The 12,891-nt window shown below is 37.9% G+C and overlaps 2 long non-coding RNA genes across 5 annotated transcripts in view; one reads left to right on the plus strand and one right to left on the minus strand.

The window, feature by feature from the left end:
* The window catches only part of LOC116858615, a 177,920-nt gene that overhangs the window by 146,466 nt on the left and 18,563 nt on the right, over nt 1–12,891 (plus strand). The window contains exon 4 of one of the 3 annotated variants that reach the window (XR_004380960.1): nt 10,882–10,952. The exons of the other annotated variants lie outside the window; for them this stretch is intronic. This is a non-coding gene — a long non-coding RNA (uncharacterized LOC116858615). Of the gene's footprint in view, nt 1–10,881; nt 10,953–12,891 lie in introns of those variants that run through there. 3 annotated transcript variants of the gene reach the window in all.
* LOC116858616 overlaps nt 1–12,891 on the minus strand; it is a 71,967-nt gene that overhangs the window by 40,607 nt on the left and 18,469 nt on the right. The window contains exons 2-3 of one of the 2 annotated variants that reach the window (XR_004380963.1): nt 12,336–12,566; nt 11,309–11,355 (exon numbers count right to left, since the gene is read on the minus strand). This is a non-coding gene — a long non-coding RNA (uncharacterized LOC116858616). Of the gene's footprint in view, nt 1–11,308; nt 11,356–12,335; nt 12,567–12,891 lie in introns of those variants that run through there. The other variant, XR_004380964.1, reaches the window with a different exon arrangement.

Here is a 12,891-nt window from a genome sequence, read left to right on the forward strand (position 1 = left end):
CGAAGCTTGGAATCATAGTAATAAGCTAGGTTAACTTCACAGGGATGTTGTGTGTAACCATGCAATACATATTCAGTAATTTGCTTTTGGCATTTAACAGGTCATGTTTTGGGGTGCGTGAGTGGCTCAGTTGGTTAAGTGACCGAGTCTTGATTTTGGCTCAGATTATGTTCTCAGGATGTTGGGATCAAGCCCCATGTTGGAGTCTGCTTGAAATCCTCTCTGTCCCTCTTCCTCTGCCCCTCCCCCTTTTGTGCTCTCTTTCTCTCTCTGAAATAAATAACCTTTACCAAAAAAAAGGACATTTTTTCTTTGCTTTTGTTATCAAACAAAATGTATTTCCATATCAGTACATATAAATTTATCTCATCCTTTTAATGACGGTTAGTCATTAATATAGGTGTACCTTGTTTCTATTGATAGAATGTTTAAAGCCACTTCTGAATTTGCAGTGTTTCACACAATTTTCATAGTTATTTATGCAGATATGAGTGTTTCTGTGGTAGGATGTACTTCAGGATCCTGAAAAAATTCAAGTCAAAGATAAATTGCAGGGTACAAAAGAAAATAGTTTGTTCTAATTATGCAGAATACGCCTGTATTGCTATTTTATGAGAAGCAAAAATCTTTGTTGTCCCATTAAAATGGAGAACAAATGCACGGAATGCAAGTAATGATTGTACATGAGGGGATAGGACGAGAAAGGGTGAGGAAAGTGGCACAGGAGTACTTGTGCTCTTCCCTTCTTTTTTTAAAAAATATTTTTTTATTTACTTGAGAGAAATTGAAAGAGCACAAGGCGGGGGAGCAGAGGGAGAGGGAGAAAAAGGCTCCCCGCGGAGCAGAGACCCCGAAGCAGGACCCGATCCCAGGACCCGATCCCAGGACCCTGGGATCATGATCTGAACTGAAGGCAGACGCTTAACCAACTGAGCCACCCAGGTGGCCCTACTTTTCCTTTCTATATCATTGGACTGATTTATAATAGGTAGGCATTAATTTTATTTAAAATTAATTCTCAAAAACTATATACAATGAAAACAGTATTTTCTCTCTATTCTCACAGTGAAAAGCATAAGGCTTCATTCACCCAAGGTAAATTACAGGTCTTGTTTTTTTGTTTTAATAAAGTTTAATTAAAGAGCTGCTTCTGAAAACTTTAGGGTGATAGGAAAGAACTTGTCCAAGTAATCAGCTTTTTAAACAAGCAGAAATGAAAAATAAATTTAAATTACCTCTGAACCTCAGTCCTGATTTCTCTGTAGATCAACAGAACCATTCCAAGCTGAGAACTGTTATGTAAAAAAAAACAAACATAAAGAGTTATTGGGAAATCCAAAATAATTTTGTTAAATTAATTGAGTAACTTCCTTCCCTGTAACCCCCACCCTGCTTTGTAGGCCGGACTCCTTTGGTTCCTCATATACCTCCTGGCCAGGTTTCTTTTTGCCCTTCCAAATTTAAGAGGTCTAAATTCACTTCATGAATAATTAATAAAAACCTAAAAATTATTCATTCCATGATTGTATGGTTTAATATTCTATAACATACCATAACTCCTCACATCACAAGGTTTTCAGCTCTGAGCTGTTTGTCTAGGTTCCCCAGCTTAGTTTCATAGCTCCTGATTTAGTAATTAACATCATATAATTATTGACAATTTTTGTGTGCGTGTACCCACGTGTGTAGAGAGAGATAGAGAGACCAGGAGACAGAGAAAGACAGAGAGAGATTTCACAAAGGCTTTAAAGGAGTAGTTTTTAAGGAAACGATTTTGAGCTTTCTCCCTTATGTCCACTGAATGTGGATTATATTGTTATGGTATCAATGGATACATTACTATATTTATTGGGTGAAAAGAGGATCATAAGAAGAAGATCATTTGAAGCAGATCATTTTCCTTCATTAGGAAAGATCGGGTGAAGATACCAACATCTAGAATTAGTCCCAAACTAAACTGCTTCACCCAGTACATTTCAGCCCAAACATTACTAATCTTACATTTCAGACAGGCCTGCCTTGCTTAGAACCAGATCTTCTTTCATCTTTGAAATTCACCTCCATACCTCCGACCCTGCTCGCTCACTAGATACCTCTCCTCAGGAAATGCTGTTGAACTCATTTTCTAACTTTTCTGAGTATGGTGCACAGAGATATAAATGGCATATTTACCTCTTCTAAGGAAAACTTGCCATTTAAAAACAACCCTCCCCACCTCCCCACAAAAGACACTACGATACAGCAGTGCTTGAATTCAGAGAAGAGGAGGTGAAGATTTCAGCCAGTATTGCTTATTCTTGGGAGGAGTGGTACTCTTTTCCGTAAAGCCCACTGTCTTGGTCCTTAATATTGGCATTCCTAGTTCTGTTTTCTCTTGTTTAACTTCCAATGCCTTTAGGAAAGCAGGCTGCCATTTTGATCACATTAATGTTATTCACGGTTGTTTTGAGACCTTCTCTTCTTACTCTTGGCTGCTCTGAGTGTATAACATATCAGGCCAATTAAAATCCACCCATATCCTGCAGTAAATATAATTTATACTCCAGTTATGAGCATAAAGTTGCAGTTGACTCATTGATGTAATGTTATGTTTTTGTAGACATTCAATTAAGTTAATTAATTTTCATCTTGCAGCTTTCATTTTGTAGTTTGGAGCCAATATATTTTTTTTTTCTGAGTTTCAATCATTTTTCTAAACCTTTAAAAATCTCACAGCCCATTGGCATTGGGCTCAAATGACTAATGGATAAAATGGCCTTGATGATGCTGATTTAATAGAGGAGTGTCTTTTAAAACTCTTTTAAAAAAAATTATAATGGTTTACCGTTCTGACATGTATGTGTTTTTATAGCAAATTATCTTCCTGAATTTTCTATATCTTAGTTACTTAATTTTTGAAAAATTAAAGTGCTCTACTTCTTTATAGTCAATTTTCTTTTCTATTTTCGTATTTTGATATATAAGATCTAATGGTACAATCCAATCTTAAGGCAATTTCTGTAATTTACTATCTATTGCCAATTCTTTGAAACACTGATATCCAGTGAACCCATTGGACCATCCCTTTCACAAATTATGGCTCCAACTTTGGCTTCTAAAAAGATAGCTCTGGGCGCCTGGGTGGCTCAGTCGGTTAGGCAACTGCCTTCAGTTCAGGTCATGATCCCAGGATCCTGGAATCAAGCCCCACATTGGGGTCCCTGCTCAGTGGGGAACCCACTTCTCCCTCTCCCTCCACTGCACCCCCTTCTTATACTCTTTCTCTCTCTCTTTCCCCCCAACCTCGGTCAAATAAATAAATAAAATCTTTTTTTTTTTTTTTTAAGATTTGTATTTATTTATTTGACAGAGATCACAAGTAGGCAGAGAGGCAGGCAGAGAGAGTAGGGGAAGCATGCTCCTGTTGAACAGAGAGCCCAGTGCAGGACTTGATCCCAGGACCCTGAGATCATGACTTGAGCCAAAGGCAGAGCCTTAACCTACTGAGCAACCCAGGCACCGAATAAATAAAATCTAAAAAAAAAAAAAAAGTTCTTTGGATGATGAAGCCTCCAGCCCCTCAACTGTGGTAGTTCCTACAGAGACTTCCCTTTGTGTTTCTCCAGACATTAATTTTTGTTAACAACTAAACCACAGTGCACCATGCTGCCCCACTTTGGAAAATGATGCATGAGTGTAACTGTGGGATGCTCTGAAAAGAAATCCAAAATCAGCATACACACTTGTAATTCCCAAAACATGGGCACCCTAAGTTCACTAAGTTCAAAGTTTCTCATATCCTTTAAAGTCCAGGAGCATTTTTGTAAAGTCTGCAAACTGTTCTTAGTTTAGCTGAGAACCTTAGTTTAGCTGAGTTACCAAGCTCCCCAGTGGATTCTTGGTAAACCTCCATCTCTCAGCTAACAGAGACAAAAGTGTTTTTTCTTCTCTGCCGTGTTTCCTATTTTACTTGTTGTCATCTGGGTGACATGTATTCCGTATTGTTTTTATTCAGCAGAGAGAAAAAGCCCCATACTAGCCTAGTTGTTTTGCAAGGAGAGAACATTTTCTGTGTCACAGAGGTTGGTGGAGACTAATAAAATCAGTAAAGTTTCACTGCTTGCCTTAGGAAGACAAATATTTATATTATTAAATGCACAGCTTGCTTTCTGATACATTGTTTTGTGGCCTGGCTAAGTTATTGATAGTGATTTCAGGAGGGATCAAAATGCCAGGAAGAAGATATTAAATAAAGCATTTTTTTTAACTGTTTCTGTTTTATAATCCTGAAGACAAAGGTGAATTCTATTTTTATTCTCATGCTCATTGCCTTTTATGAAAAGATTTCCCTTTAACATCTTTGAGGGACCTTAGTTTAGGATGTCTCTATAGAGTCCAGTTTCTTTTCTTTGGAAAACCTGAATATCATATTGCAGTACAAAGCTCTCCTCCTGCTGTCCCCCCTCAGAGGGTGCCATGGAATTCACAGAGACAAGAATGTTTTGGAATGCTGGCAAAAGAGCAAAAACAGTGTGTCCTCCCCACACATTTAGAAAAATAAAGGTACGGAGGACATGGCGTACTTCTTATTAAAGGCTTTGAAAAACACCACACCTCAGTAAACATTCCTCAGGAGCTGAGGAAACACTCTGGTCAATGGCTTACCTCAGCTCCCTTAATTCTGTTTTAGGGACATGGACAATGGCACAGACACAATGCTGGCCTTGGAGATGGGAGAGCCAAGCCAGGGCCATGCAGGCACACTCTTGTCTTGCTTCAGGCAGTTCGTGTTGTCATCCCAAGACGTGTTTGGGATTTGCTGAACACTCATCATATTAGGTAACCAAGTCTTGGTGCTTTCTTCTGTCCCTGAATGAGATACTTTACAACTTCCTCCTTTTTGGACTTCATAGCTCCCAGTGAGGCTCCCTTTGGAGCTCCGCATGGGCCAACCCAAGGGCAGCTGTCTCTGACGTTAGTTTATTTACCCCCCTCCTTTGTTTGAAAACACAAGTATCATCATCTTCTGTGACAGTAACCAGAGAGAACCAAATATTCAGCTTACGGTCAGATTGCACATCGTCATGCCCTTTTGCTTCCTGAATGTTTCACCTGAGGTAGGAAGTACCTTTTCCACCAAGAGGGAAATGCTCTACTAGGAATGTTCCCATCATTTTTGAAAAGACAGGCAACATTCTAGATTCATTCCCATGACAGAGGTTAGTACTGAACCGGCTTCCCTTCTTAGTTTGTGAACCAAATATTCTTTACTGATGCCATTTTTGTGAATCACTAACAAACAATTCACCTTACTCCAGCCCCTTGAAACTACTCTAGACTCCCTGAGTGCTCTATGCTGGAGTTTTGTAAAAAGCTAGTGAGAGCTCCCACTTGGGCCTTCAGGTTTCTCCAGAGTGGTGGTTCCCTCACAGACCGCTCCACTGAAAGAGGAAATCAGAAATATGTGTGAGCTACAAAAAGGCAGATACATAGGCCTCATTCTGCAGATTCCCATTCAGTGTGTGTACGGTTGGGGACCCAGTATCAATGATTTCTTAATGCTCAGGTCATCCTAATTCACAGGAGGTTTGTTAACTAGCAATTTAGACCACGTGTCCGGTTGTCTACTCCCCTCCTCATTTCTGATTTCCCTGTTTTATGATTCCCATACATATCTCAGCTTCCCCTCTCTTGTCGCTTGCATCAATGACAATTTTCAGATTGGCCACCTCAGTATCAGCCTCTGACCCCACTCCAGAACATGACTCATGCTTACTGCTATTCTGGTTTCACTCTTTTAGCCCTCCTAGCCCTTACTTGGACACCCTCCTGCCAGGAAAGAATAATCAGACACGTGCACCGAGCAGGGCAGGGTCTCCAAAGCATGGTACCATGGCAATTGTTTGATTTGTTATCCTTAAAAATTCTTTATGCAAGGGCTTTATCAAAATGACTGTGAGTGATACATAAAAAATAACTAAGGACATCACCACCTTCAACCTTTGGGCTGCAAAAAAAAAAAAAAAAAAAAAAAAAATGCATTGTCTTTGGCTGTGTCTTTGCTCCAGCTTTGTTCTTCTGTCTTCTAGGGTAAATATATATATGAAGAATGTAGGCTAGAAGTAACTCTAAGCAGCTGTCGTGCTCTGAAGGAGGGTATGCAGAGCAGACAAGGTGAAGAGTTATCTGTGGTTATATGAAGCATGGTTGCAAAAGATTTGGTCATACAGGGGACTGCTGAAAATGAATAACAGGATAAAGACTAACCTCAAGGGAACAATCCACAAAGAAGATGCTTATTTGGAGGCAAGTTACCTGAGCCCCTCACATTATAACAGCAAACACCCAAAAACAAAAACATTAATTTAAAAAAAGAAGAAGAATTGGCCAAACCAAGCTGAAATATATACTACTTTGGAACTGCAGGCTACAGTTGTATTGCAAAATGCCTAGAATGAATTGGTAACTTTGCTTATGTATAAAGAGAGCTAAGTCTCAAGATGGAAGTTTAGCTGGAAAACAAAAGCCTTTGGGTAGAAACTGACATACAGTCGGAGTATTGAAACAGACTGTAAATAATTGGGAAAAAGTCCTACATGTGAAAGTTTATTCTGTGCATATTTCCCAAAGAAGGCTCACTGAAGCTCAGAAATTCTGTTCAAAAAATGCACCAGGCTGATCTTCTACAGCTCTAAGGGGAGCACATTTATTGAAAGTCTACTTGGTCAAAGATTGTGAATGATCTTGGGGAGGGACAATGTAATATGAGCCCAACAGTATTATTTTTAGTAGACTCAGATCTTCTGCCTTTTCTGCCAATTTCCTACTTTTTTTTCTTAGTTCTAAATAATGATGTTACATCCTTCACCAACTCTCTTTAGGTATAGTGTATATTTTTGTGTTTTAATATAATTTTATTGTTATACAACATACAAAAAATGCACAAATATAGAGTGTGTGCTTTATTGGGTTATCACAGAGTAAACACATGTAATCACCACCCAATCAATAGAATATTATCAGCATCTTAAATTTCCCCACTATGTCCCCAAACACTACCCAAACTACCTTTTAATACCATAAATTAGTTTTACCTGTTTTTGAACTTTATATACATGCAATGACTGACTTCCTCCACTTAACATTATATTGGATTTGGCAATGCTGTTGGGTATTCCGAACAGCCTGTTCAATTTTAATAAAGAATATTCTCAGGTATGTAATATGCAAACATGTCTGTCAAAAGAAGACTGTCAAGATGCTGTTAAGAACAAACTGTAGCAAGTATAGGCAGCACTTTCCTTACAGCTAACTTGATTTTCTCATGTACTTTATCTGCCCAATCTTTATCGGTGCTTTTTAGCCTTTATGTTGAATCAGATATACAGAGTATCTAGAATGATGCCCATACCATAAGTGTTTAGACAGATCATTTTCATTAATTGACTGTCTCTATATAATGACCACTCACATAAACTTAGACTATTATCAACATCCATCAAAGTCTTCTTCTTGCATCTCCTAATCACTACTTACCCCCAAAGATGATTACTATCCTGATTTCAAAAACATAAAATAGTTTTTCCTACTTTTATGTTTTGTGAAAGTGACATATGAAATACGCTTTTTTGGGGTCTAGCTTTGTTCTCTAGTATTATGTTTGTGAACATTCCCCAGATGTTGGCATATAGTTATGGAATGCTACTTCTCATCTCTGGTGTTCCATTATAGGAATATAACATAATTATTCCACATATATATATATATGCCCTTGCACTCTCTAATAGTTTTTTAATGAACAGATGTTTCTAATTTTAATGTAATGCATTTTATCAATTGTTTCTTTTAAGACTAGTGCCTTAAATGAGTTCTGTTTAAGAAATCTCTACCTTTCCCCAAATCATGAATTAGTTTCCTATCTTTTCTTCTAGAAGATTTATTATTTTGCCTTTTGCATTTAACTCTACAGTATACCTAAAATTGACCTTCGTATGTGATATGAAGTAGGAGTTAAATTTTACTTTCCTTTTCTTTGTGCATATCCAGAGGACCCAGCATCATTTACTGAAATGTGGTACGTTACCTTCTGCCTGGAAGTGTTGACTTTACCAAAATATAGTGTTTATATAAGTATATATACTTATATACTTATATAAAGCCTCTTCCATTTGTTTACTTTGGTCTCTTGTATTGGTTTACTTTGGTCTGGTCTCTTCCATTGGTTTACATTGTCTATCATTACACTTTGTCTTTATTACTACTGTTGCTTTATAATGGTCTTAATATCTGGTAAAATGAGCCTTCCAACTTTACTCTTCTTTTCCCAGAGTATCCTGGCTATTCTTGGCCCTTTACATTTCCATTTCACTAGCATATCTATATCTGGATCCTCTGTGGAACTATTTCTGTTGTCTGGATTTTTTTTCTTGGTTTTCTGTCAGAATTATCCAATAACTTACCATTATCCAGAGGATAAAGTCCATGTCTCTTATCATAGCATAATACAATGTTTTCATGGTATTGCATTCCCATTATTACTAGTGAGACAATCAAATAGTTATGTTTCTTGGATATTCATATCTTCACTTTTGTACTATGCCTGTTCACATCTTCTGACCACATTTGAAATTTGAATGTCTGTCTTTTCTGGTTTACGAGAGTTCTTTTCTTCGCTAGAGATGCATTCTTGTCTTTATGTAGTTCTCTTTTCTGATTACCGACCAACCTTCATTTCTCAGTTTGAAGTCTAATAATGTTAAACTGCTTATAGGAAAATTATACACATGTTATTTTGCTTCTTCTGCTCCCTCTAATTCAGTACCCATTCCCTTCCTTCCTAAATTGGCCAGCTCCTGTTCATTGTGCGAAATTTGTGTTAGACCTGATTTCCTTTCAGAATTTCTTCCCTGGGGCCCTACCATTAGAATGGCTTCTACGCCACTCTATGCTTGTCTCTCTCTTGGAATTTACCTTACAATATCTGAAGTTATCTTTTTTATGTATCTGCCCATTTATGCATCTTTTTCATGTCTGTGCACCGTCACTTTGTGCAGTTTCTGACTCGTATTAAGTATTTAAGTCACTCACCATTGATGGCAATCTCCAATCTAGACAGTTCTTGCCCAAGAGCAGCTGCTAAACAACTTGAAGTCTTGTCTGCGTACTTGTTGCATCAGTTTTCATATTTGACACTAATTTTTGCATCTAGAACAAGTGAGTAGATGATGCCTAATAATAACATGGGAGACTTTGTCATGCAGAAGGTTTCTGATATTCTAAGGAAGCTTGGGCCAGAAGTCCAAGAGGAGACTTCTCATTTCAGGAAACTTGGCAACTTCCTCTTTCTGGCCTTCAGAGTTTCTGATTGGATTCCCTTCTTAGACCCACATAGGATAATGTAATTCCAACTGCCCCTCTAAACATGCTGGGGATGTAAATTCTTGTGGAGACTCCCCACTTGGAGGGGATGAGTGCTCTGCTGCCTCAAAACATTATACCTCTTTTTAAGGGATTGCCAGGCAGGAGAAATGCTTCAGCCAACATCTAATTACTAATGGAAATGAAAGGAATAACTTAACCTCCCACTCTTACTACATTCAAACAACACCAAACATGTTTAGATAGTCTTCTAAAATCTCCTTTATGTGAATAACTTATATAATCTTTCGTCCGCCTCAGTGGACTGTATTAAAATCCTACATAGGTAAGAAAAGACCATTTCTGATGACTTTGATATGGATGAAATATATCTTTTTCTGTGGCTATCCTTCTGAGCATAAGTAACATTTGACCTGTGTGTCTACATGGTGGTGGGTTGGGGGGTGGATCAAGTGGGAATACGTTGTGCTGCCAACCAGAAGCCGTCGTTTCTTGTAGTTAAATTGGATTCTCCCTAAGAAGTGTTTCATTGAAATGTTTGCTTCAAAATGACTCTGTTCTGCTGCAGTGAGGAGAGACTTCCAGTTAAAACATTTAATTAGTTCCCAATTTAGTTGGCCAGAATGATCAGTCGGCCTGTGTTTTGGAACCTGAGTTTGTACATTCCTTGGGATTGGTGAGTCTTGCCCAGCGGATGTGGTCAACTGTGAATAGTTTCTATGCAGTTCTCATCATAGAACAGATTTTTCTCCAGCTCCTTGAAGGAGAGCTAGAAAGAGATTATGAAAAAGTGAGCGATATAGAGATAAGACTTCTTTGTCTTCTCCTTAACCGCCCCACAGAAGCATATAGTAAGGTTATCTCCAGTCTTAGAAATTGCAGATGCTGGGGGAGCACATGGAACTAAAATGAGCAGGACTCTGGTTTAAACTGCTTGGACTGTTTTCACTCACTTTGGGGGTAATCTAGATCTGGGTAGTGCCTTTAGACATACTACATTCTAAGTAAATATTTTTTAGATAAAACAAATAAATTGCTTTACCAGCATTGGTGTGTGTATGTGAATTTGTGGGCCGTATGTCTGAATAATTCGATTCCTCAGTCCAGCTAACCTTCTTGTTTATTTCCATAATACAAATCTAACCTGCTTTTTCTCTCTGTACCAGATGATAGGAAGTTCTGACCCAAATTCCTTATAGTCTTAATAAGTTAGCCTAATGAGTTTATAATACTTTGCTGAGAGAATATCTTCACCCTTTCCAAGTTCCATCTAGCCGAGGGGACTTGAGAAGATGAGCTCTTTCTTTCCAGCCCAGCTCTTTCTCCTTCAAAGAACCCCAGTTTCATCTGTCATTTCTCTAATCCTAGCATTTAATGTTCTACAGATAGCAAATAGCATAGATTCCTGCCTTGTCCATGACATTTCACATGACTCTGCTTTTGTCTATGCCCTTTACTTACCCAGAAATGCCCTCGCCCCTGTCACCATCTGTATAACAAAAATTCAAATGTGATTTCTTCCAGGAGGACATCCCTGAAATCTCCAGTTGGGTTAATGGCCTTTCCCCTGAGTTCCCTTCTGCTGTCATGATCAACCAATAAGTGGTGTAGGAGGAACTCCATATGTGTGAGTGAATGCATGCTATTCCCAACCTATGTTGATTCTCTTGAGTGTGTCTCTGTTTATCTAGACTATGAGCATCTTGAGATCAGGGACTGTGTTTCATTCATATCCTTCATATCTGTATTCCTGGAGTCCAGCCAAAAGCCTGGATGGAATATGGAGGGTGTTCAGTAATTGTTCTATTAGAAAACTGATGGGAAACATTTTAATACCTTGAGAACAATTAGAACTGGGCCTCTTCCAGAAGGCAACACAATTTCTTTGAAATATTTCCCCATGTCCGCATTCTTTAAGATGCTGAAGCTAAAAGCCCACAGATGCATGTGTCGCCATGTATCACTACTTATGTCCTCCTCCTGCCTCAGGCTCTTCAGCTGGCAAAAGGGAAAAATGCTGGTGATTTACAAAGAATTTTTGCCAATAGATACAGCTTCTTAGAACTTCAGGATACTAACTGACATGATGTGTTAAAACATGAGTGTAAAGAAAGTTTTCATGAACAATAAATCATAGAAGGAAATTTTGCTAATCTCAAAAATTCATGAGGGAGCATTAGAACAGAAATAGAAGGCAAATGAAAGCTACTGATCAGTGAATCATTTGGACAGAATCATAAGGGTCCACCCGCTAACTATGTTTTCTTTTCACATCTCACTGTTTTTGATGCAGACAAGTGAGTTAAATCAGGGATGAGGAAAATATATGTGGGCTAACTGGCTAAATGCTACCTGATTGCTTTGATGCATAAGCCTCATTCATTTAGGGCTTATTTTCATAAAATAAGCTTTGTGAACTTTGTAATTGGCAAAGAATGCTTGAGTTGAGTGTAAAAAATAACATTCTTGGAAAACTGAGATATTTTATTTCTCTGTTTTAGAAATTAATATGAATAAAAATGAGAATGCTTTATCTGGGAGAACATAATACCTCTGAAAGAATATATATTTAAATGATCTGGAAATTAGTTTCTTTGTTCTTAATCATTCTGTAAAACAGTAAGAATATTTTTCCTTTGGGTTCTAAAGTGTAGTATTTTACTTACTGTCAGATACCCAAGATAGCATCGGAACCTGGGACCCATAGAAAATAAGCATTGGAGGGGAGTGTTAAAACCAAAAGCAAAAATAGTCGAAAACAAAACAAAATGCGAGTACTTTGAAAGAATATGCCCTATGGGAAAACTAAGAGCCAAATGAAAATAAGCTGCTAAGATCACCCGTACAGTGCAGTGTGTGCGTAATGGGAGCTGACCAAATAAATGATCTCATCAGATTTTTGACATCTTGGTTTTCTGAGGTATTATAATGGCTTGCCTACCATTATTCCGAAGAAAACAATCTTACTTTTCACTTACTTGCATGGGAAGCTCCATTATTCAGACGTGGGGAATATCTTTGCAAGAAGCTTGAAAGTAGATACATCAGAATATCCAGGACTGCTGAATATGCTTAGAAAGGAAGAGTTGTGTTTCAGTCAATACAAGTTTTGGCAAGTCTGTCAGTTCCCACAGTTACAACACAGATCCCAGGTTTTGACTTGTGCTCCAGTAAATTCACACTCACATCATACTGTTAATAGGCATGAGCTGAAAAACAAGACAATCAAATAGAATGTAAGTTGGCTTCATCTTCAATAAACATGAATTATTTTTTTATATTTATTGCGGATGTACTCAAGCCTTGTGCCTAGTGTTTAAATATATGGAATTGAATGGTAGTAATAATACTAGCCATATGGCTTGAAAGATTGCTATAGTCTCTGAAATTCTTTCCAGGCAATATTGTTTAGGTACACCATTTAAATAGAATAAAATGAGATTACTTTCACTCATTTTGACAACTGTTATAAATGGCAAACTTAAAAATGTATTCCAGGAGGTCATAACCTGATGACAAAGAACACCATACAGT

Source organism: Lontra canadensis, unplaced genomic scaffold, assembly GCF_010015895.1.
Source record: "Lontra canadensis isolate GAN:19392208 unplaced genomic scaffold, GSC_riverotter_1.0 scaffold141, whole genome shotgun sequence".
NCBI classification, from domain to species: Eukaryota; Metazoa; Chordata; class Mammalia; order Carnivora; family Mustelidae; genus Lontra; species Lontra canadensis.